This window comes from Nelumbo nucifera, chromosome 1 (assembly GCF_055504915.1).
Source record: "Nelumbo nucifera cultivar China Antique chromosome 1, China Antique-T2T, whole genome shotgun sequence".
Classification (NCBI taxonomy): domain Eukaryota; kingdom Viridiplantae; phylum Streptophyta; class Magnoliopsida; order Proteales; family Nelumbonaceae; genus Nelumbo; species Nelumbo nucifera.
In genome coordinates this window covers 125934875-125956657 of record NC_142649.1, presented here as the reverse complement: position 1 = coordinate 125956657, position 21783 = coordinate 125934875, and the positions used below count along the sequence as shown (strand labels likewise).

The 21783-nt window shown below is 38.4% G+C and overlaps 1 long non-coding RNA gene across 2 annotated transcripts; it reads left to right on the top strand.

Annotated features, from left to right (window-relative positions):
* Nucleotides 1-13380: 13380 nt before the first annotated feature.
* Nucleotides 13381-21599, top strand: LOC104609777 (uncharacterized). Of its 2 annotated transcripts, XR_016080105.1 has the most exons (4): nt 13381-13521; nt 14264-14362; nt 21104-21180; nt 21309-21599. It is a non-coding gene; the product is annotated as an uncharacterized LOC104609777 (long non-coding RNA). The 2 variants fall into 2 exon arrangements; XR_016080104.1 differs by lacking the exons at nt 21104-21180; nt 21309-21599 and having other exon boundaries at nt 14264-21048.
* Nucleotides 21600-21783: the final 184 nt, after the last annotated feature.

Sequence of the window (21783 nt, the reverse complement as noted above, 5' to 3'; positions counted from 1 at the left end):
TGTTTATGGGTATTCATATGTTTTCTGTGATTTCCTATGAGGATTATTTTTATTGACTAAGCAAGAAGGATCCCTTGCTCATTCAATGAGAATAATCTATGGCCGTTTAAACCTCCAATTTCGTATATGATTGGTAGGTTTAATCATTGTGGCAACTAACATAAATTGATTATGAACAAGTTTTCGATTTATGTTAGGAGGATATATGATTTGGTTTAAACAGTCCAAGCTAATGAGATCGTTGACCAGAATTGGGTCTCTCCCCTCTTAATGCTATTAATAGATTAAATCCTAAGAGCTTGTTTAGGACTGTCTATTAATAAGAGAAATAATAAAAGAGCTTGTTTTGGTTGCCGAGAAATACGAGTAGAGGCTGGCTGTTATAGCTTATTAATGGCTATAACCAATTTATTCATAAATATAGGAATTTATCCTTGCATCGATGATCAATGATAAGAATCAAGGCTGAACTTGTCCCTTCAACTAGAAGCTATCTCCCCTTGATTTAATCCTTGTTTTATTTTATTTTATTTTATTTTATTTTCTTTGTCTTTATAACAACCCCCCTATTTTCCTTTCTCATGGAAATAAATCCACCCAATCCCTGTGGAGATGACCTTGCTCATCACTATCTACAAAAATATTTAATTTGAGCAGGACATTTATCTTTGGTTGGATTCGACACCCACCAAGAAGCAGTTAGAGAGAGAACTTAAGACCCTTCGATCAAATCAAGGTGGCGAGTATCTCTCTGATGAATTTAGGGACTACTTAAAGGATAATTGGATAGTATCACAACTAGCTCCTCCAGTTACACCACAACTAAATGATGTGTCATAGAGGAGGAACCGGACTTTATTGGATATGGTCCAATCACTTCTCGTACACTCAGAGTTACCCACATCCTTTTGGGGTTACGCATTAGAGACTGCGATATACGTGCTGAACTGGGTTCCAACCAAATCAATTCCGAAAACTCCCTATGAGCTTTGGACTGGAAAGAAACCAAGTGTGAGACACTTGATGATTTGGGGTTGTCCAGCACATGTTAAAAGAACGAGTGCGGACAAATTGGAATCCAAGACCAATTGTTGCCTATTCATAGGCTACCCCAAAGGCTCTGTGGGTTACCTATTCTATGACCCAGGAGAATAGAAGGTGTTCTGTAGTCGAAATGCCCATTTCTTGAAGATGGTTACATCCTGAACAATCATCGTCAAGAAGTTGTTCTTGATGATGAGAGCTCAGGGGTAGTGGGAGATGTCCCACAAGCTCCAATTAAAGACCAACCTAGAAGATCTACCTGGGTTTCCAGGCCTCTAGTTCGTTTCGGCTATGACCAAGATAGTTACTTGGAGGAAGCCACGACAAGTGAGGAGGATCCCGTGACTTATATGGAAGCTATGTTGGACATAGATTCCTTGAAGTGGGTAGATGCCATGAGAGTTGAGATGGACTCAATGGAGACCAATGGAGATAGACTCTGGTAGATCCAAACCTTGGGGTAAAAGCAATTGGTTGCAAATGGATTTATAAGAGGAAAAAGGGCCCCGATGGTAAGGTTGAGACCCACAAGGCTCGTCTTGTGGCGAAAGGGTACACTCAGAAAGAAGGAATCAATTATGAAGAAACCTTTTCGCTGGTGGCCATGCTTAAATCCATTATGATCCTGCTAGCTGTAGTAGTGTACCATGATTACGAGATTTGGCAAATGGATGTCAAAACTGCGTTCCTGAATGGAAATCTTAGTGAAGATATCTATATGCAGCAATCGCAAGGTTTCATAGCTGCGGGTCAAGAACATGTGGTATGTAAATTAAACCGATCCATATATGGACTTAAGCAAGCTTCTACGAGTTGGAACATCCGGTTTGACTCCATCGCCAAAAAAGTTTGACTTTGAGCAAAATCTGGATGAGCCATGTGTTTACAGGAAATCCAATGGGGATAAGGTTATGTTCCTGGTTCTGTATGTAGATGACATTCTACTCATTGGGAATGATATAGTAATGTTAAATACGGTGAAAGTATGGCTTTCACAGCAATTCTCCATGAAAGATCTTGAAGAAGCCTCCTACATTCTAGGTCTTTGGCTCTATAGAGATAGATCAAAGAAGATAATAGGATTATCCCAATCTGCTTATATTGAAAAGATAGTCAAAAGATACAGTATGGAGAACTCTAAGGAAGAAAATGTTCCTTTCAGGCATGGAGTCACTCTCTCCAAGGGCATGTCTCCCAAGACTCTCGAGGAGATTGAGGGCATGAAAGACGTTCTCTATGCCTCAGTCGTAGAGAGCATCATGTATGCCATGCTATGTACTCGTCTTGACGTTGCTCAGGCAGTGAGTGTGGTAAGCAGATTCCAGTCAAACTCAGGGCAGGAGCATAGAACCGTTGTGAAAAACATACTTAAGTACCTTCGAAGGACAAAAGAGTTTTGTCTAGTATTCGATGGTAGTTCACTATAGATCTAGGGGTATACTGATGCCGACTTCCAATCATATCCAAATGATTGAAAGTCTACATCTGGATATGTTTTCACGATAGGATCGTGTGTTGTTTGTTGGAAAAGTAGCAAACAGGAGTCCACGACGGATTCCGCAACCGAAGCCAAATACATTGCCGCAAGTGAAGCTGCCAAAGAAGCCATATGGATGAAGAATTTCATTCACGAATTGGGAGTAGTTCCATCCACCACATCACCCATTCCATTGTTGTCTGACAACACTGGAGCTATCGCTCAAGCTAAGGAGCCATGAGCCCACTCGAAATCAAAGCACATCGAGAGGAAGTACCACATACTGCGGGAGATAATTGGAAGAGGAGATGTCCTAATTCCAAAGGTAGCATTGGCGGAAAATGTAGCAAACCCATTGACTAAGCCACTGACATAGAAAGTGTTTGAGAAACACGTGGAAAGCATGTGACTCCAGCATATACCAGATTGGACCTAAGTGCAAATGGGAGCTATTAGACAGTGTATGCCCTTAGCTCCAATCAGAATGATATACATTATGACATTTAATGTAAATGAATGAAGTACATATTTGATTCATGTTATTATGGTGTGTTTCTGTGTAATACCCTTAAACTGGACACATATGAGACTCGTGTTAGTTTAGAATCTTCATAGTCGTTGGATAGATCTGGGGAGATTTATCCTGTCAAGGCTGACACTGATGTGTCGCCAAGTTCGTTTGGGTGGATTGTCTTAACTGCCAAGGTGAGACCTGGGGTACATGCAGTGTGGATTTTCTTGAAGCCCTGAACCGGACCAGAATTCCAGTATTGCCCTGGACCTTGGTGATTAATGTGCAAAACTGGAATGTTACACCTGACCCCTAGACATGACTATGATACTACACTATGTGTTGGATTGGGTTGTCTTTGATATGCCATTCAGTGAGATCCTTATAAGGGGTCAAAACCTGGGTATGTGGGACAGTCTGAGAATTCATCTAAGTGGGTGATCATAGTGACAGGATCAACCCCTTTGTCGGACAAAGTGAATGATCGAGGATGCACTCTCTCTGGTGGAAACCAAAACTGCCGACAGTTGATTTCACTCGTTGAAATTTGTTTTACAAAATATATTTATATAGAGATATACATATATATATATATATATTATGGTTTCAAAATGTTTGCAAAAGGTTTTAATTCTCGGGATCCATGTGTGTAGAGAGTGTAGCACTATACCTTATAGTCGAGGGAGAGGTTCTCTCTTGTCGGGCAGTGTTTGATCATTATGAGCTGAGAGGTTAAGTGTAAGACCATTGAGGGTAATACCTGATGGGCTAATCTTGCATCTGCCCACAGTCCTTGGGTTTTTATAAGGTGGCTTGACCCAGGGACCATTTAGTGTAAATGTTGGGCCCATTAAGAGCCCATGGTGATGGACTCAGGGGTTCACTGTCTCCTACAGTGAATTCGGTTAGCCCTTGTAAAGAGGTTGGGCTGAACCTATGTGGCTGATGTGTAGATCAATGTTTGGGTCCCATGCAATACAATGATATCCAACTAGGCAGCAGTTTGGAGGATAAGTGAGCACATAGACTTAATGGGCCTAAAGTTCAATTCGAATTGGCTTAATTTGATTAATTAAAAGGGGCGGTTCTGGGATTTAGATTAGCAGATAGGATAAGGAATTATCCCTATCCACTCAGAGAGTCCAGATCCAAATAGAGATTTGCATTAGGAAACTCCTAATTAGATTAGATGAGATGCAAATAGCAGCCATGCATGTTCAGGCCGTGACGTGTGAATGGTGTGGGGGAGGTCATATCAGCACTGAATGTCAAGTTGGAAATCAGTTTGTGCAGTCCCCTAAGTAGGTAGACTTTGTTGGAAATTTTCTAAGGCAGCAAGGAAATCAGTACCCTCGTGCCTTTAACCCCGGATGGAGGAACCACCCGAATCAGTCATGGCCAAATCAGAATATGTCGAAGCCCTTCCCCCAAAACTTCAATCAGCTGGAAAAGAAAACAAACCTAGAGGAGTTGATGACCAAGTTCATAGCTAGTGCTGAAACAAGATTTCAGAACCAAGAGGCATCAATAAAGAACTTGGAGAATCAAGTCAGGCAGTTGGCACAAATGATTTCAGCAAGAGTACCAGGCACTCTACCCAATAATACTGAAGTGAATCCAAAGAGCAAGTGCAGGCTATCACTTTGAGAAGTGGTAAGGAGCTACAAAAAGTGGAGAAGAAAGCAATGGTTGAAGACAAGGTAGATGCAACCCTTGAATCCGAAAAGAAGGAGGAAGAGGAACTGAACTAAAGAAGGAGAAAAACCAATAGCCACAAGTACCATTTCTGAATAGGTTAAAGCAAAACAAATTAGAAAAGGAATTTGGTAAGTTTCTTGAAGTGTTTAAGAGTTTACATATTAATATTCCTTTTGCTGATGCTTTAGCCCAGATGCCACATTATGCAAAGTTCTTGAAGAAGATATTGGCAAACAAAAGGAGACTGGGAGATGTGCCTACAGTTGCACTCAATGAAGAATGCTCGGCAATCCTCCTCAACAAGCTGCCCCAAAAACTGAAAGATCCAGGGAGTTTCAATATCCCTTGCACTATAGGCAGTTTGAAAATTGATAAGGCATTGTGTGATTTAGGAGCTAGCATAAACTTGATGCCATATTCAGTTTTCAAGAAATTGGGGTTGGGTCTCCCAACCCACTAGAGTTGCATTTCAATTAGCTAATAGATCCATCAAGCATCCTAGGGGGGTCATAAAAGATGTACTTGTTAAAGTTGATAAATTCATCTTTCCAGTTGATTTCATTGTGTTAGACATGCAAGAGGATGTTGATGTTCCTCTTATCTTAGGGAGACCTTTCCTAGCTACGGGGAAGGCAATGATTGACCTCTAACAAGGGCAACTCAGCCTTAGGATTCAAGATAAGGAAATAATTTTTAAAATGTTTGATGCTATGAAACATGCACCTTCTAGTGATGATTCTTGCTACATGATTGATGTTATTGATTATGCGGTTGATGATTGCTTTCAGGTTAGCAGGTTGGCCGATCCCCTTGAGCTATGCATACAAGATGGAGAAGCTACAAGGGGAGAAAATGAAGAGGTTCAGAGCATAGCAGCATACCTGAATGCCAATCCACAGTTTCAAGGGAAAGGATTCCTCAAATTGGAGAGCTTGGATAGATCACCAAGGCCGACAAGCAAGCCTTCAACCCAAGAGCCACCCACCCTTGAGCTGAAGCAACTCCCACCGCATTTGGAGTGCTTTCTTAGAGGCACCATCAGCCCTACCGGTAATCATATCAACAACCTTAACCCAATTGCAAAAAGAAAAACTGTTGCGGGTGTTACAAGAACACAAGACAACTTTGGCTTGGAAGGTATCCGATATCAAGGGCATCAACCCATCTATATTCACGCACAAAATTCTGATGGAAGATGGAAGCAAGCCCTCGGTTCAGTCCCAAAGATGCCTGAACCCGAATATAAAAGATGTGGTGAAGGCTAAAGTCATCAAGTTGCTAGATGTGGGTATCATTTATCCTATCTCTGACAACTCATGGGTGAGCCCCGTGCAAGTAGTGCCTAAGAAAGGTGGCATGACCGTGGTACCGAATGCAAGGAATGAACTCATACCGACTAGGACCATCACCGGGTGGCGAGTGTGTATTGACTATAGAAAATTGAATGAAGCCACATGCAAGGATCATTTCCCTCTCCCTTTCATTGACCAAATACTAGAGAGGCTGGCCAGGCATGAGTATTATTGTTTCTTGGATGGGTATTCAGGTTATAATCAGATTTCAGTCTCACCGGAGGATCAAGAGAAGACCACCTTCACTTGCCCCTATAGTGCCTTTGTCTATAGGAGGATGCCATTCGGGTTGTGCAATGCTCAAACAACTTTTCAGAGGTGTATGATGGCAATATTTTTGATATGGTGGAAAAGTTTATAGAAGTCTTCATGGATGATTTCTCAGTCTTCGGTTCTTCATTTGATGCATGTTTGAACAACTTGGAGAAGAAGAATTCGGTGACGGCTGAGGTTCAAAGGGACAAAATGTGGTTGAACACTCAATTAGGTGCATTGACAGATTTGAGACCAAGCTCAAAGTAATGGTTAATAGTAGCGGTCAAGGAGCTGATGTAGACATTGAAAGGAAGTGAATGTTGGAGCATGAAGAATCTCATATTCTCCCCTTCCTTTGCTCATATGTATGTGATAAGAATGTCATCTCATAGGAATGAATCATAATAATTACGCAGGTTTCCCGACCACTCAATGCATTCTCATCCAAAAATTCATCCGATAGATGGTAATAAGATAGGGGGGATGATCAGTTTATGGGTGATGTCTTTGCTTGAGGACAAGCAAAAGATTATGTGTGGGGGAGTTTGATGTGTGCGCAAGCTACACATAATTTCTGATGTTTTATGCATGGTTTTGATGCTGATTTGTATAATTTCTTACCCCAATTTAGTTTGATTTTAGGAAATTAAGAAGGTAGACCAGCTTAAGGGAAAGAGAGCATAGAACCCATGAGAAATGGGCTAAAGTGGAAGCAATTTATTCCAGCTAGAAAAGAGCCCAGCCGAAGCTCTCCAAGGGAGGCCATTCGGCCCAGCAAGGAGGAAGCCCAAATGCAGCCCAAAGTGCATCCCAAAGAGCTCCTAAAGGCAGCAAACTTTCTAGAAGAGAGAGAGAGGAGCTAGAGAGAAAAGTATAAAAGGAAGAGAGAAAGAGGGAAAAGGGTTTCGAACTCCTTTTGGGCAAATTCAGAGAAGAGAAAACCAAGAAGAGGAGAAGATTCAAGAAGATTCAAGAGAAGAAAAGAGGCTGAAGAGGCTGAAGTCGAAATTGGAGAAGAAGCCATTCAAGGAGATTGAAGATCAATCTTGGTTATCTTCTTCTTTGATTCTACGCAAGTGGTAACCGAACTCAGCTAGGGTTTATGCTATCTTCTCCATTAATTCCTCTTTCTTGCTGTAATTGAATCATGTTTCATGAGATTTCAGATTTATAATTAGTTCTCTAGGGTTATTCGATTGTTTGGATTCATCTTTGTCGTTTCTTGATTAGGGTTTGAATGTTAGAATAGCTTAGCCAAATTAATCTTGAATGTTGGACTACCCGAATTGCTTGATGAAGACTTTAGACAATCTGATATCATTTTGGTCGAACTGTTCTTAATTCTTGGAATGTCTAGATTGCTTGAAAAAGAGTTTAGATATTCAGATCTGCTAATCAAGAACCGAATTGAATACAAGATTAGAGATAACTTGTATAATTTGGTTGGTGATCATTCAAATCTAAAATGATGCCTTATGAATTCTTGATCTTAATGCATGCATGAGGATTATATTATTGATAGAGATATAAGAATCATCACTCATAGATAGAATGAACATGCACTCGAGAGAGGTTGTTCATGTCATTAGGGTTTCACCAAACCAAGGCTGAATCCCAATCCAATCGAATGATCTTGAGAATTGATTGCTGAACCAATTCTGTTTTGCTCACATTCAGTTTGTTTTCTTGAATGCTTGAAAGGTGTTGGATCCGAATTCATAGAGATAGTTGCTAGTTAGGAATTCAGTTATTTATTAGGTTAACAATTCGGTTCATCAGATAATAGATGGCAGATGTAATACTAGTAGTTGTTGTATAGGTCATCATGGGAACGATACTCCATTCATCACTTTATTACTTGATCGGATAGTGCACTTGCTAGTGTAAGCAATATGCATCAGGGGCAAATGATGTAAGTGCATATGGCAGTCTCAGATAGTGGCGTGTGGCACAAGGCAGATCGCATCCTGGTCGACCCCTTGTAAATAACTCCTGGTTGGCTCAAGTATAAATAAGTGGTGTCACTCCCCAAGTAAGCTATCTTGGCATTTATTGTTCCCTGCTCTCTAGCCTCCTGGTGACCTAGTTTGAGCTACCCTACTCAAGTCCTGTCCTACCCTTCTTGTTACGCCCTTGCTAACTTGACCGTTGGAATCTCTGCCCATGGGATAACACCCGGTAACTCTGATGTGCCTCTTCCTCTACAGGCTGGACTTATAGGTCGTTGGCTCTATGAACCCTCAGACTTATCAGCCAGCCCTGGTCTCAGAAACGTAACTACATTGTTGCCCTCAGGGAGCAATAGTAAGGAGCCCATGTTTACTTAATAGCAATCTTTTGTTACCAGAGATTCTTTATAATGTCCTTTATAACTACTTCCAATAACAACACATACGAGTTTTCGTCTTAGAGAGAAGATAAGGAACATAAAATTGGGTTTTGTTTCAAAATATTATAAATACTACTCGCGTATGGAATGTGGCAGAGAACTAATGGATGGGAGGTGTTTTTAATATTGTGAATAATCCCGGGAGTACTTCAAACAATTTTGCAAATGTTAAAAGTAAATTTCTTAAAACCCAAGTGAAGTGTATTAGTGTATATAACCCTCGATGGATGTATGCATTATTATGTCAAAAAGAAAGATATTGGCGGCAGAAAACCAAGGTATAGTGGGTAGGAGAAGGAGACAATAATTCAAAATTTTTTCATGCTAAGGTCAAAGCAAATCGTCAATGGACATCTCTCCCCAACATTTACTCGGAGGATGGTACACCATTAACAAACTTAAATGAAATCAAAGCTGAGGCTGTACGCTTCTTTAAGAAGGTGCTCACAGCCGAAACCCCGGGCCCTCATGAAGATTTATTAGCAGTTATTCCACCCATGGTTATGGAGGAAATGAATGAGGTGCTGTTAAAATGGCCTAGCTCTGATGAAATCGGGAATGTGGTGTTCTCCTGGTCCAAGGTCCAACAGATGTCTTTTCTGGGTACTTTTTTACGCATTGTTGGGATATCATAGCAGATGACTTGTTGCGTATTGTGAAAGCCCTCCCCACTACCTATGTGCAGATGACACTACAACATTTACAAGGGGTTCAAGGACTTCACTCCTGAAGTTGATGCACTTTCTGTCCAAATACGAAGAGGCTTCAGGTCAGAAAATAAACAAAGCTAAGAGCGCATTTTATGTATCTTCGAAATCTAGTCCAACAAGAATAGCCATTATTGGATTAGGCTTATGGAGAAGATAGGATTCGGGACTTTACAGCTCTTATGGAGAAGATAGAATCGAAGATTGCCTCGTGGCAAAGTAAATTACTTTCAGCTGGGGGTCGTGTGGTTCCAAAAGCATGTGTTATCCACGATGAGATGATGGCTTTTGATACTACATTGCCTAGAAAAGAAGTTCAGACATGCACTTCCTAGCTTTAATTGGAGTGCCACTAAACACAACTGGGTGAGGTGGTCCAAAGTCTACTGTACTATTGAGGAAGGAGGGCTTGGATTTAAATCTCTCAAGGACCTAAACAAAGTGTATGTGTTCAGACTTAGAGCATTGTGGAGGGCTCTCACTGGAAAAGGCATCTGACCGAATTATTTCAAAGGGATAATTCCTCCAAAATAGACACCACTACTATATCGACACGAGGGGAGGATCTTCGACTTGGAAGTCTAACTGTAAATTGATGGTGGTGGTATTGAATAACGTTAACTCACAATGGCATATCAGACGTGGTGCGTTCAGTCTCCTTCTGGTTGGATAAATGGTGTGATATAGGCCCGCATATTCAATATGTTGAAGACACAGTCCAGATAGGTAAGGCTAGCTCTAACTGTTGCTATGAGATGCTCAATCTATAAGGGATATGAGACTGGAACCGGATCGTGGGTAGTTGATAGCCAGTGGATAGAATATATTGAAAGTAAAAGACTCTCACTCTCGGATGGGCCTGATATTTGGTGTTGGACTACGAGTACTTCGGGCTGTTTTTCTTGTAAATCTGCATGGAATGTCATCCAGACTAGGGAACCGAACGTATCGTGGGCTAGAATTGTTTGAGTTAAAATAAAACAAATAGACAAGTGGTTGAAATCCAGTTCGATGTGTTAGGCAATGTATGCCCTTAGCTCCAATCAGAATGATGTACATATCCATTTATTGTAAATGAAAAAGTACATAATTGATTCATGTTATAATTGGTGCATTTCTGTATAATTACCCTTAAATTGGACACCTATGAGACTCGTGTTAGTTTAGAATGTTCTCAGTCGTTGGATAGACATAGGGAAGTTTATCCTACCAAGGTTGACACTGATGTGCTACCAAGAAGGTTGTGGTAGTTTGTCTCAATTGCCAGGGTTGGACCCGATGCACATGCAGTGTGTGTGTTTGTTTGAAACCTTGAACCCAGACTAATTTCCAATTATGCCCTGGACTTTGGAGACTAGTGGGCAAAACTTGAAAGTTATACCTAACCCCTAGACTAGATTATGGTATTGCACTTGGTGTCGGATTGGGCTGTCTTTGATATGTCAATCAGTGACATCCTTCGGGGGTCAAAACCTGGGTATGTTGGGGTAGTCTGAGAATTCACTCGAGTGCGTAATCATAGTGACAAGGTCAACCCATTTGTCGGACAAAGTGAATGATCGGGACTGCACTCTCTCTAATGGAAACCAAAACTGTCGGTAGTCGATTTCAACCATGTTTGAGATTTGTTTTGCAATATATATATATATATATATATTATGTTTTAAGAAAAAGGTTTGCAAAATGTTTTAATTCCCGAGACCCATTCAAGCAGAGAGTGCAACACTGCATCTTGTAGCCAGTGGAGAGGTCCCCCTTGTCAGGTAGTGTTTGATCCTTATGAGCTGCGAGGTTAAGTGTAAGAGGCCATTTAGAGTTGTTTTACTTGATGGGCTATATTTCACTTAAGTCTATTATCATTGGGCTTTCATAGGATGGTTAGATTCAATGATCATTTAATGTAAATGTTGGGCCCATTAAGAGCTCATACTGGACTAAGGGGTTCATTGTACTTAATAGTGAATTCGACTAGGTTTCTTCACAGAAGGTGGGCCGAACCCATATGGGCTTATATAAAATCATTGTTGGGGTCCCACGCCATACAAAGAGAACCAAATGGGCCAGCAACTACCTATGGACGTGAGCCACTTACTTAATGGGCCTAAAGCCCTGATTAATCAAGTGGTCATATTACATCTTAAGCAGTCGTGTGGCTTGGGCGAATATGGGTTTGGATATGGGTCTGGATCAGCCATTAGGATAAGAGGATAAGTCTTATCCACTTAGAGAGTCCAAATCCAAATAAAGGTTTGGATTAGGAACCTCCTAATTCGATTAGGAGTGGTGATCCTTAAGGCTTATAAAAGGAGGGCGAACTGCTCTAGTTATCAATTTGCTCATAGTTCTCTCTTTCTGTTCTTGCTGCCCCAGAAACCCTAGTTTGACCTCCAATTCTTGAACTGAGAAAGATTAGTCCTGAATTTTGATTTTTGCAAGAAAATATTAGATTCAATTCGTGCTCACCTCCCTTGCTCGACCCAAGCTGTTGGATTATAGTTTTTGCTAAAAAACTATGTTGCTGAATCGGCTTTAATTCTAGTTGTGTCATCTCTTTGGGCGTGAAGTACCACTTTGGGAGCTACATATGTGGAATCTGTATCAGGTATTATTCTCCTTTTCTTTTGGTTTCAAATCCAGTTTGATTTCGGTGCGAGAATGATCCTAGAAAAAGCAGTTTTTCTAAAACTGAGAATACGATTCCCGGAAGGGTGAAAGAAATTTTTGAAATTTTGCCCAACCATCTAGCATGGTTCAGCCATCCATATGATGGATTTCCCCTTCCTTTAGTGGTATCAAAGCCAAAGGTTCAATCTTGAACTGAAATAAACTAGATCCGAAACGAAACCCAAATCGGTAGAACTATTCTACCCAATTTGCGCAGTTAGCAGTTTTCTAAGAAATTGATTCTTAGATTTTGGGCAATTTGATCTAAAATTAATTTTGTTATATTCTGATATAATTTTATAATTTTTCTATTATTATTTCTTGGGTTTTGGGGCTGTTTGTGCGATGGATATTGAATTCTTTAATTGGCGCCAAGATCTGCATACCCAGGAATTATTTATTTGATCATTAGTCTGTAAATAATTTTTTTTTCTTTTTTCAAAAAATGTCTTAGGATTTATTCTGATGTAATTAATATAAAATTAGGTTTTTCTTTTTTTTTTTATATTGGAAGACATTATGGAGTGCGTGGAGAAGAATAAGGAGAATTTTGTAGAAAAATCCGCAATCTGCGATTAACAATTTTCTTGCAAGTTTGCAGTTCGTCCGGATCAGATTTAGACCATCACACTTACAGCCATAGATTATTTATTATTTCTGTGATTGATTGTCGTATCTTTGATATAGGACAAAGACCTTAAATTTGATGAAAAACAAATGTGTTCAACAGTAATTCTTTAGGCATAACTAATTCCCCTTCCTATTACTATTTACTAGTAGTTAAGAAAGGATATATTTCTCACCCTTAACATTTAATAAAAAACTTGTTACCATACTTATATTTAATTCTAGGTATGGGTTTTCTATTGAAGTTGTTCTAGTGATCATTTTAAAGAATTCAGGGAATGTTCCAGACGGTAGTTTGATTAGGGGCTAAAAAGGGTCCCCCTGGCTCCCCAATTCTCCATTCATGGAGGAAGCTCCTCAAAAAACGACTGCCATTTGTTACATTAAATGCCTTTTCTTGTTGGCATTTCATGTATCAAAAATGAAATTAAATTCAATGGTGTAGCTTCAAAACAAGGTGCAATTTATGGTTATATATATATCACTACAAGAAAAATGATCTAAACCGGCGGTTTAGAATTGGTGGTCTTAAGGACCACCGCTATAGAGATAGCTGAGCTGGCGTTCCTCCAAAGACCGCCACCTAGAAAACTAAAATAAAGAAAATAAAAATCTGGGCGATAGTTTTTGATAACAAACACAACGCTTTTTCATTTGAACCGGACTTAAGCCGGTTTAAATAGTTGGCCTCTTGCATTGAGAGAGGGAGGGAGAGAGAAAGCAAAATGCCAAAAACATTCCCGCCTCTTTCTACTTCGTGCATTCGATTGAGAAAAACTCTGATGAAGAAGGAGAAGGTAAGGGTTCTTCTTCTTCTTCTTCTTCTTCTTCTTCTTCTTCTATGTTTTCTCCCATTCTAGGGCATCAATCAATGAAATTGAAAATTGTTTTCTTTAGGGATTGATCGAAGGTGCCATTCATGCAATCTCTGAACCATTTATTGACTCTGAAGGGTTCAACCTTCTCCCTCTAGCTAGGATGTCCACAAGGAACTGGTCGATTGAGAAACCCAACTGAATGAGTTGTTCATCTGTATGGTCTAGGATCTAGCCTCCCTTATCTAGTGCCTGAACTGCCTTGAATCATCAAAAGATTTGAGCATCTGCCCTATGACCACATAAAAGTCTCCCTCAACCTAGATTCGTTTTGCTAGTAACCCTTAGGTTTTCTGTTTTGAGGAAACCAATTTTTTGGTCTTTAATCTTTGGCTCTAAGCACTGAAGGTTATTCTGTTTTTCTCTATTTACCTCACTTGCATAAAAAATGCATGAGTGAATCAATCAATTGATCGGCAAAATTATACTATAGCTAAATCTGGTGTTGAACCATCAGATTATGTAGAACTTACAAAACATGTTAAGCTTGGTTTCCCAAATCTCAAATTTTTAGGCCTAATGATAATAGGAATGCTGGACTACACATCAACACCAGAAAAATTTAGGGTAATAATTTTGGAATATGCATTTTACTCAGTTTTAATGCTTTATTATTATTTAAATTTCATTTGTCTAATTGCTTGTTTATGTCGCGGTGAGACAGACATTGCCAAATTGCAGGATTGAGGTATGCAAATTACTTGTAATAGCAGAGGAACAATGCGAGTTGTCAATGGGGATGTTTGGTGACTTCGAGCAAGTAGTAAGGAATATAACTTTTAATTTTGAAACTTAAATACCAACCAGTGGCTATAACTTCTGATTTTCAACCACTTTGTCAAACTTAAAGGAAGATATTAATTAAAACATGAAATTGAAAGTAGATACTATCCTTACAGATTAGTTGCAATAGGTCTTGCCTTTTCAATATTATCATAATGTGATATTTTGCTTACAAAGAGAAAGCATCAAAAGTATGCAATCGGAGATGTATAAAAGAGTATATGGATAAATTGTTAGCTAGTCTGTGTCAGTCTCTCTCTACCATTTAATTTCCCATGGACTACATGCTTGTATCATGAACATTATCTTTGATATTAGTAAAGCTTATCCTATTTGATCAGGGGGAAAAGGATCAGTAATATAACATACTTTACTAGCTTTCTGAGGATTTTGATCCTCATTGAGTTAGATTGTTTCAGTGAAAGCACATTTGTCAATTGTACTTGAAGAAACAACAATAAGATTAACTTTTGTCGAGCACTTGTAAAAATAGAACTATTTGAACAAAAGCTCTCAGCCATTAAATATGTTTGAGATTGGGGTTTGGTGTTAGTTGGTCTCCACTGATGGTATATGGAAGGTGGGTCTGGGTGCTATTAGAATTGAAAATTGTTGAGTCTTCTATTGTGTATCATGGACATGTGGTTCGGTTCAATGCTGATGCCATTTTAACTGTATGGTTGTCTCAATGAGTATCAATCAGGAGCTAAGGATTAGAACTTTTTATCTCTTTTGCAAATTGAAATGGGAAGTACCAATGTGAGAATATGATCAACCATATTTGGACCATGGGAGTAGCCAAAGAAACAAGCAAACTAAGCATGTTAGAAGTCTGATGCTCATCCCCAAAGAGTGATTTTGTACCTATTTAGAAGTCTAAGCATGGTGATTTTGCACCTAATTTATTTTAGACAAACTGGTGGAAAATGATTTAAACACAGGGCTCCTCTCATGTAGCTAACAGTGGGTATGATATTAAACAAATTGGAATGGTGAACTGGGATTCATGAAGCTGACTCGTATAGTTGGGACAAGGCTTAGATGATAATAATAAACTAATGGAAAATATTTCTAAAATGAACATTGTACATTTGTAGATCTGATGTAGGATCTATTGGACCAAAATCCAACTTGATTAATTGGATCACCTCTAACCATCAAATTGATGGATGATTTTCCAAAGAATTTCATCCTAGTTTTTAAACCATTTAGAAAAGATTCAATAACATTATTATTTAATTTAATTGACTTTTTTAGTGTAAAATTGCCTAATATATAATCTAAACAACTAAATGTTTAATTTTAGTAAAAACCTAAGATCGCCACCCATTCACCTTACACATAAGTTAAGAAAAAGACTTAAAAAAGATTTTATAAACATATGAACAGGGAAAGGTTACAACATTGTGATCTGTTGTGTTCTACATCTATCTATATCTATTTTATATTCTATATTTATCTTTCTAATTTTATTTTCTTTATTTTTTTTGTTAGGGGAAACAGGATACTTTCTTTTATTGATAAACAACAAAGTGTTTGAATAGGGAAAAGTTTACAATTTTAGCCATTCTATATTCTTCTATTCTCATTTATATTTACTCTAGCAATACAAACCATTCAACTTTTCACTATTAATTTTATCAATCTATTGATTAGACAGCTTACATTTTTACCCCAAAAATCCATCAAGTGAAATATATTTTTAAAAGTAGGATATTACACTAAGAATAGTCTAGGATCTATACCTATATTCCTTGTGCTTGGTGAGTTTGTGTATACCAATCATATATTTTTCCCTTCTATTATTTGATTATTTGATTTTGTTATTATTTGAAATTTTATTATAATTAGATACCATTGGTATATAATACAAATCAACACATGAACAAAAGTTGCTTTTAGTATACTTTCTTGCATGAATATTCGAAAAAATGTGATTATGATCTAAAGAAATGTTAGTTATAATAGCACAGAGAAATGTTTATAATCAACACATCCACTACAAGAAAATAGAGTTCTAGTGGCAGTTTTCGACTCGGCTGTTTGGCGACTGCCGCCAGAAAGATGGATTTGTAGTGGCAATCGATTAAAACTGCCGCTAGAGTCCAAACGACTGCCGCTACAATTGACGCCTCTCCCGCCCTCTCTCTCCCACTGAAAATATCCACGCCTCTCCTGCCCCTCTTTCTCTCTCTCTCTCTCTCTCACACTCCGAATCATCCCTCTCTCGCTCTGTCTCTCACTCAGTCGTCTCTGTCCTTTTCTCTCTCTCTTAGTCTGAATCATTCCTCTCGCGATCTCCCTCGCTCTCAGTCATCCTCTCTCCCTCTCTCTCGCTCGGTCGTCTCTTTATTTCTCTCCCTCAGTCGTCTCTCTCTTTCTCCCGCTCTCTCTCTCTCGCACTCGTGCTCTCTTTATCTCTGTCTCTCTCACACACGATTGGACATCAGCGATTCTCTCTGTCTCTCACGGTCTCTCTCTCAGATACATCCACAGCTTTTGGTTCACAAGTAATTCCTATATATGTTGTCTTTTTTCTCTATTTGTTAGGGTTTCTTCATTATTTCCACCACTTATGCTCTGTATTCTTTGATAAATGCTAATTTAGTCTAAGTATTCGCCAAGGAGGTACTAAACTTCTCTCTTGCCGTCTCATTCGCATTCCTCTATTTTTTTTTTATTTTGTTCATCTATTTTGATTGAAAATTTTACTAGCTGTTATTTTGTTCCTAGTCAGCCAACTACATGTGCGATGGCAATAATTTGGTAAACCTAGCTTGGTGGTAATAATTTGGTAAACCTTGTTATTGTTATTGTTATTCAATGTATACAAAGTGGCTTGCAACTAACAGAGCACTGCCTTATCAACATAATTCTTGTTTCGTAGTTTCTGTTGGAACCCTGTTTTCTGAATTAATTCTTGACAAATTTTCAATTAAATTACGTATTCTGAAAGACAAAACCCTTATTACTGTAGTATTTTTTAATATTTTGGGAATTTGTGACACCAATCGATTCGGCGAAGTTACCGGTACAAGAATAGTCTTGTACATGGGGTTGGTACCATGTCCATGGATGATTTGTGATACACAAATCTTCTAAACAAATATGTAAGCAAAATCCTTGCTGTTTTCTTTTCTGAAGAAAAGAGGGGGATGACAATATATAGAAGCCAGTGGAACCACCGCTATATAAATGTGCCTCCAGATCACACAACAAAGAATTTTGGAACCATCCATTGCAGCTTTGTTCATGATTAAAATGAAGGAAAGAAGTCTTTCTGAAATTTCTAACAAGAACAGGTAAAGAATTACTCCAAATATTGATTGCTCTATGAAACCTGCGGTAATGATGTTCCACACAAAAGGAATGGTCCTGCATACAGAAGAAAACAATGAATTCACATGGCCACACTCACACACAAAAATGAAAATTACTAGACTTTAAAGTAGATACTATCATAGGATCAGTGGTGGCTGCAGCCATGGCGGCACCCCCTGTTGCAGCTGATGCTGTGAAGTTTGGAATAGAGGAGATCAAGAAGAAATTGGGGATTTTTGTCAAGAGCATTGAGGATCTGGGTGAGCATGCTGACAAGTGCAGCAGGGATATAAGAAGGGCAAGAACAATAGTCCTACAGAGGATTATTAAGAATCCCAGCAACTGATGCAGATTTTTGGTATGCTCTATTGATTTCAAGCTAAATACATGTTAAGTTCTGGATCTTGGATCTATTGAGCTGAGTACCTTACCTTATGAAGAATAATAGGAAAAAAAACAGTTAACTTTCAGGTCAGTTAACTTTCAGGTCTAAACTTGGATGGTTTCCAATTTTCATCTCTTCATGTCTAAATGTATTTATTGTTTTAACATTAATATTGTTCTTTGATTCACAAAATTGTGGATGGTGAGTGTTACATTCTTTTACAACCATGTTTATTACTGTTTTTGGTTTGGTTCAAGCCTAAAGAATTTATTTGACTGCCATGCAGATGTGAGGTACCTGGCTATAGATCAATAAATGATTAAATCCCTAGAATATGTTATTCCTTCTGTTTATCAACATATCTTTGAAGTTGGAGAAACTTATTGGAAGAAAGCATCCAATCCAATTTCTTAAGTAGTAATTCTCTATGATTTGTATGACAACAAAAAGATTATGAAATGCACTACATCCATTAAGTGGGATTCTTACTATCACACAACTGCCTAGGCATCTATTCTACATAGCTGAACTCTTAAGTTTGATGAAAAATAGCAAGGAGATCGAAACAGTATGGGCAATTTATTTATGTAAGTGTCATGCCTCAATGCTTGTTCTTCTTGCATTATCATGGATTAAGGAAAAATAGTAGATGATAAAAGAAAAGTAGTGATGATAATGACAAAACAGTTATAGTAATAATAAGACAAGATAGTCATTCAAATGGTTTCATCAGCTATCCCTTCTACTTATCTCCAAGTGAATTGGAATGAAAAAAAGAGCTTTAAGACAAGGTTGTATTGATTGTACTATAGGATCATTTGTAGTATGTTCATGATTTGTGATTGCCTAAGTATATCCTAGACCATTGATGGTAGAAAGGTACCCAGTTCCAACTTGATGGTGACATTGAGTAGGAGAATAAATGGTCTCTCCAATGGTCAAATAAATGTTGAAGTTAGATACTTAAATTCAGGACTGATGTTAGTTCATTTAACATATTAGATTCAAGGTCTTTTTCAATAAACCACATACTACCCAGGAGGCCAATGACCTAGTAGTTGAGATGGTTGCATGGAAAGCCCTCCATTTAGAAGGCACGGAATCAAACCAGCGGATACACAGGCTCTCTGTGCTATGGCCAGTGGGCCTCAAGTGCACCCTGCTCTGCCCCACCCCCAATTCCTCTTCACCAAAATAAATACTACTAAGGAGGAAAAATTATCCCTAATAAATGCAGGTAACTTATAGTCATGGATAATTGTTTGATTGAATTCATTTAATCCAAGACAATGCCTGATGAGATGATTTCAGTTTCCAAGCTCCTTGACATATAAGTTCACTGAATTCATAAATGAAATGTACCAAAGTCATTATTTTTTTTCCTTTATAAGTGAGGGTGACAAGTCCAATACAGTGGCTTTTACAACTATCAGAAGCATTGGAGAAAAGAAACTTATATTTTCTTATATTTATTGGACCAGTAGCTGTCTGAACTTAGCAAGAAGTTCAAATACATGTGTTTATTCAACACAATGACACAAAAGTTGAACAAACGTAAATAATCATGAGAAGAATATTCAAAATCTGTATTTAGCATGTTACATGGAAAAGACTTACAGTTTACAATACCTCCCAGTATTATAGCCATTTTACTGTTCTTTACAGTTGTATGTCACAGTTTAGTGATTTAATATGTTAAATTTTACAATCTTTCTCAAAGAAGAAAGAAATCAACAAGGATACACCAAGCAGATGGACACAGAAAAATGCAGTCAAGAAGCAATATTCCTTCCAAAGAAGTGGCCAATAGAGCCACATACACCATGAATTGATAGACACCAGAGTTTGTAAGAACAAAGGCCTAAGAAAGATGACATTGCAATACATAACAGTGATGTCTAATAGGACTCATGAACCATTAAGCATTACCTCATCCTCCAGAAAAAAAAATGCCAATAGACCAGGAAATTGTATGGTTGAAATCACTGTGGCCTTGGCCTTGGTACTTCTAGTGGCAGCTGTAGACCTGTAGCCAAAGAAGGTCTGATCCGGCTGTTCTTTCTGCAATTATTAATGAATATCTATCTAAAGAGATCAGAGAAGAAACCAAGTACCAAAAACATTGCTTGGGGGGGGGGGAGAGAGAGAGAGAGAGAGAGAGAGAGAGATTATAAGCAAACTCACAACTGAATTATTCATAGTTGGATCTTTGACTGGTATTGCTTTCTTTCTGTGGTTTTTCTTCCTCTGATCAGTGGAATTCTGCAATACAAGCTTTGTAGTATGTACTGACTTAGGATCTTGAACAGTACTTTGTTGGAGCAGAACCTACTTCTTTGTGATGATCAACTCAATTTCAGGTTTTATCAACTTTGCAGAGGTTGATTTGGCCTGGTTTTGACCAGTATTTTCTAAACATTACTGAGTTTGTCAAAAAAAAAAAAGTTTAATATTAACAACCCAGTAAACAAATGACTGATCATATGGTTCAATGGTTTGCCCAGTTGGGTCACCAGGCTGTTGACTTAACATCACTGGAAGCTCTTTGCAGGTCTCACTAGTCACTACCTGGGAGCTAATTCTGTATTTGTCACATCATTCATAGACCTTGGTATTGAATATTAGCCACTTGCTCTGCAACCAACAAATTGCCAGCAGTCACATCATTCAAATGGTTTCACACTTTTTTATTGATGTCTATATCATACATCTTATATTTTGTTTCTTTTTGTTTTATGACCTTTATCTTTTTTGTCTTTATGAGTTGTGAAAAAGTTCTTTACATTGTGCAGCTTTGGGATGGGTTCACACTTTTTATATTGATGTCATTCTTGTTCATTTGTTATTTCGTATTCTTTCTCATACTATTAATCCAATGCCTTTGATTGTTACCATTAAAAAATTTATGTTTCTTACCTAGATTTTATAAGTATTTGAGATGTTTTACTTTCATGTTATAGACATGGAAAAGGTTGATCAATCTATATGCTTGTTGTAACATGATTTGTTTATTAGTTTCAAAGAGTTCATGTAACACAGCTGAGGGGGTCTATAACTAGAGGCTTCAGAATTTGGCTCTTACTCTTGATAAGGTGTTTACCTTTCTATATTGTTACTTAAGAGGGAGGTTCTCTCTCTCTCTCTCTCTCCCCCCCCCCTCATTGCTTGTCTTTCATTGTGATCTGAATTTTATTGATACGATTGTAATTCATGTTAATAGGGGTAAGGTATGTAATGAGAAGTGTATTTGGTGACCCAAATAAAGCTCCACCCCCACTGGAGAAGCTTAGTCTTGAAGCAGTAGTTTCAGTCCTATGGAAAGGGGAAGGATCACTTGTTGAAGTTAGTCCAGTGCATGGCTCCTCATATGGAAGAGGGCTTGTTGAATGACTTAAAAGAGAAGATTCTAGAGCATGACCCTTCTTGATCTGTAGATCTCCGAAGAGAACTGCAAATAAGCAGTGTGGTTTACTGTCTCTTACAGCTAATGTTTATAATGATTTATGATTGTCACTCATTATGTTGAGGGCCCGCGAATAGGATCTCGTCACGGGTCGGTCCACGGGGAAAACCTCATGTTTTCCCTTGTTCCTTCTTGCTCTTGATGAACCTATTTTGGCGCCTTGGTGATTTGTTCAAGAGACCCACTCTCCTAACTCACTTCTTGACTGAATATTCGATATCTCATTCAGTAA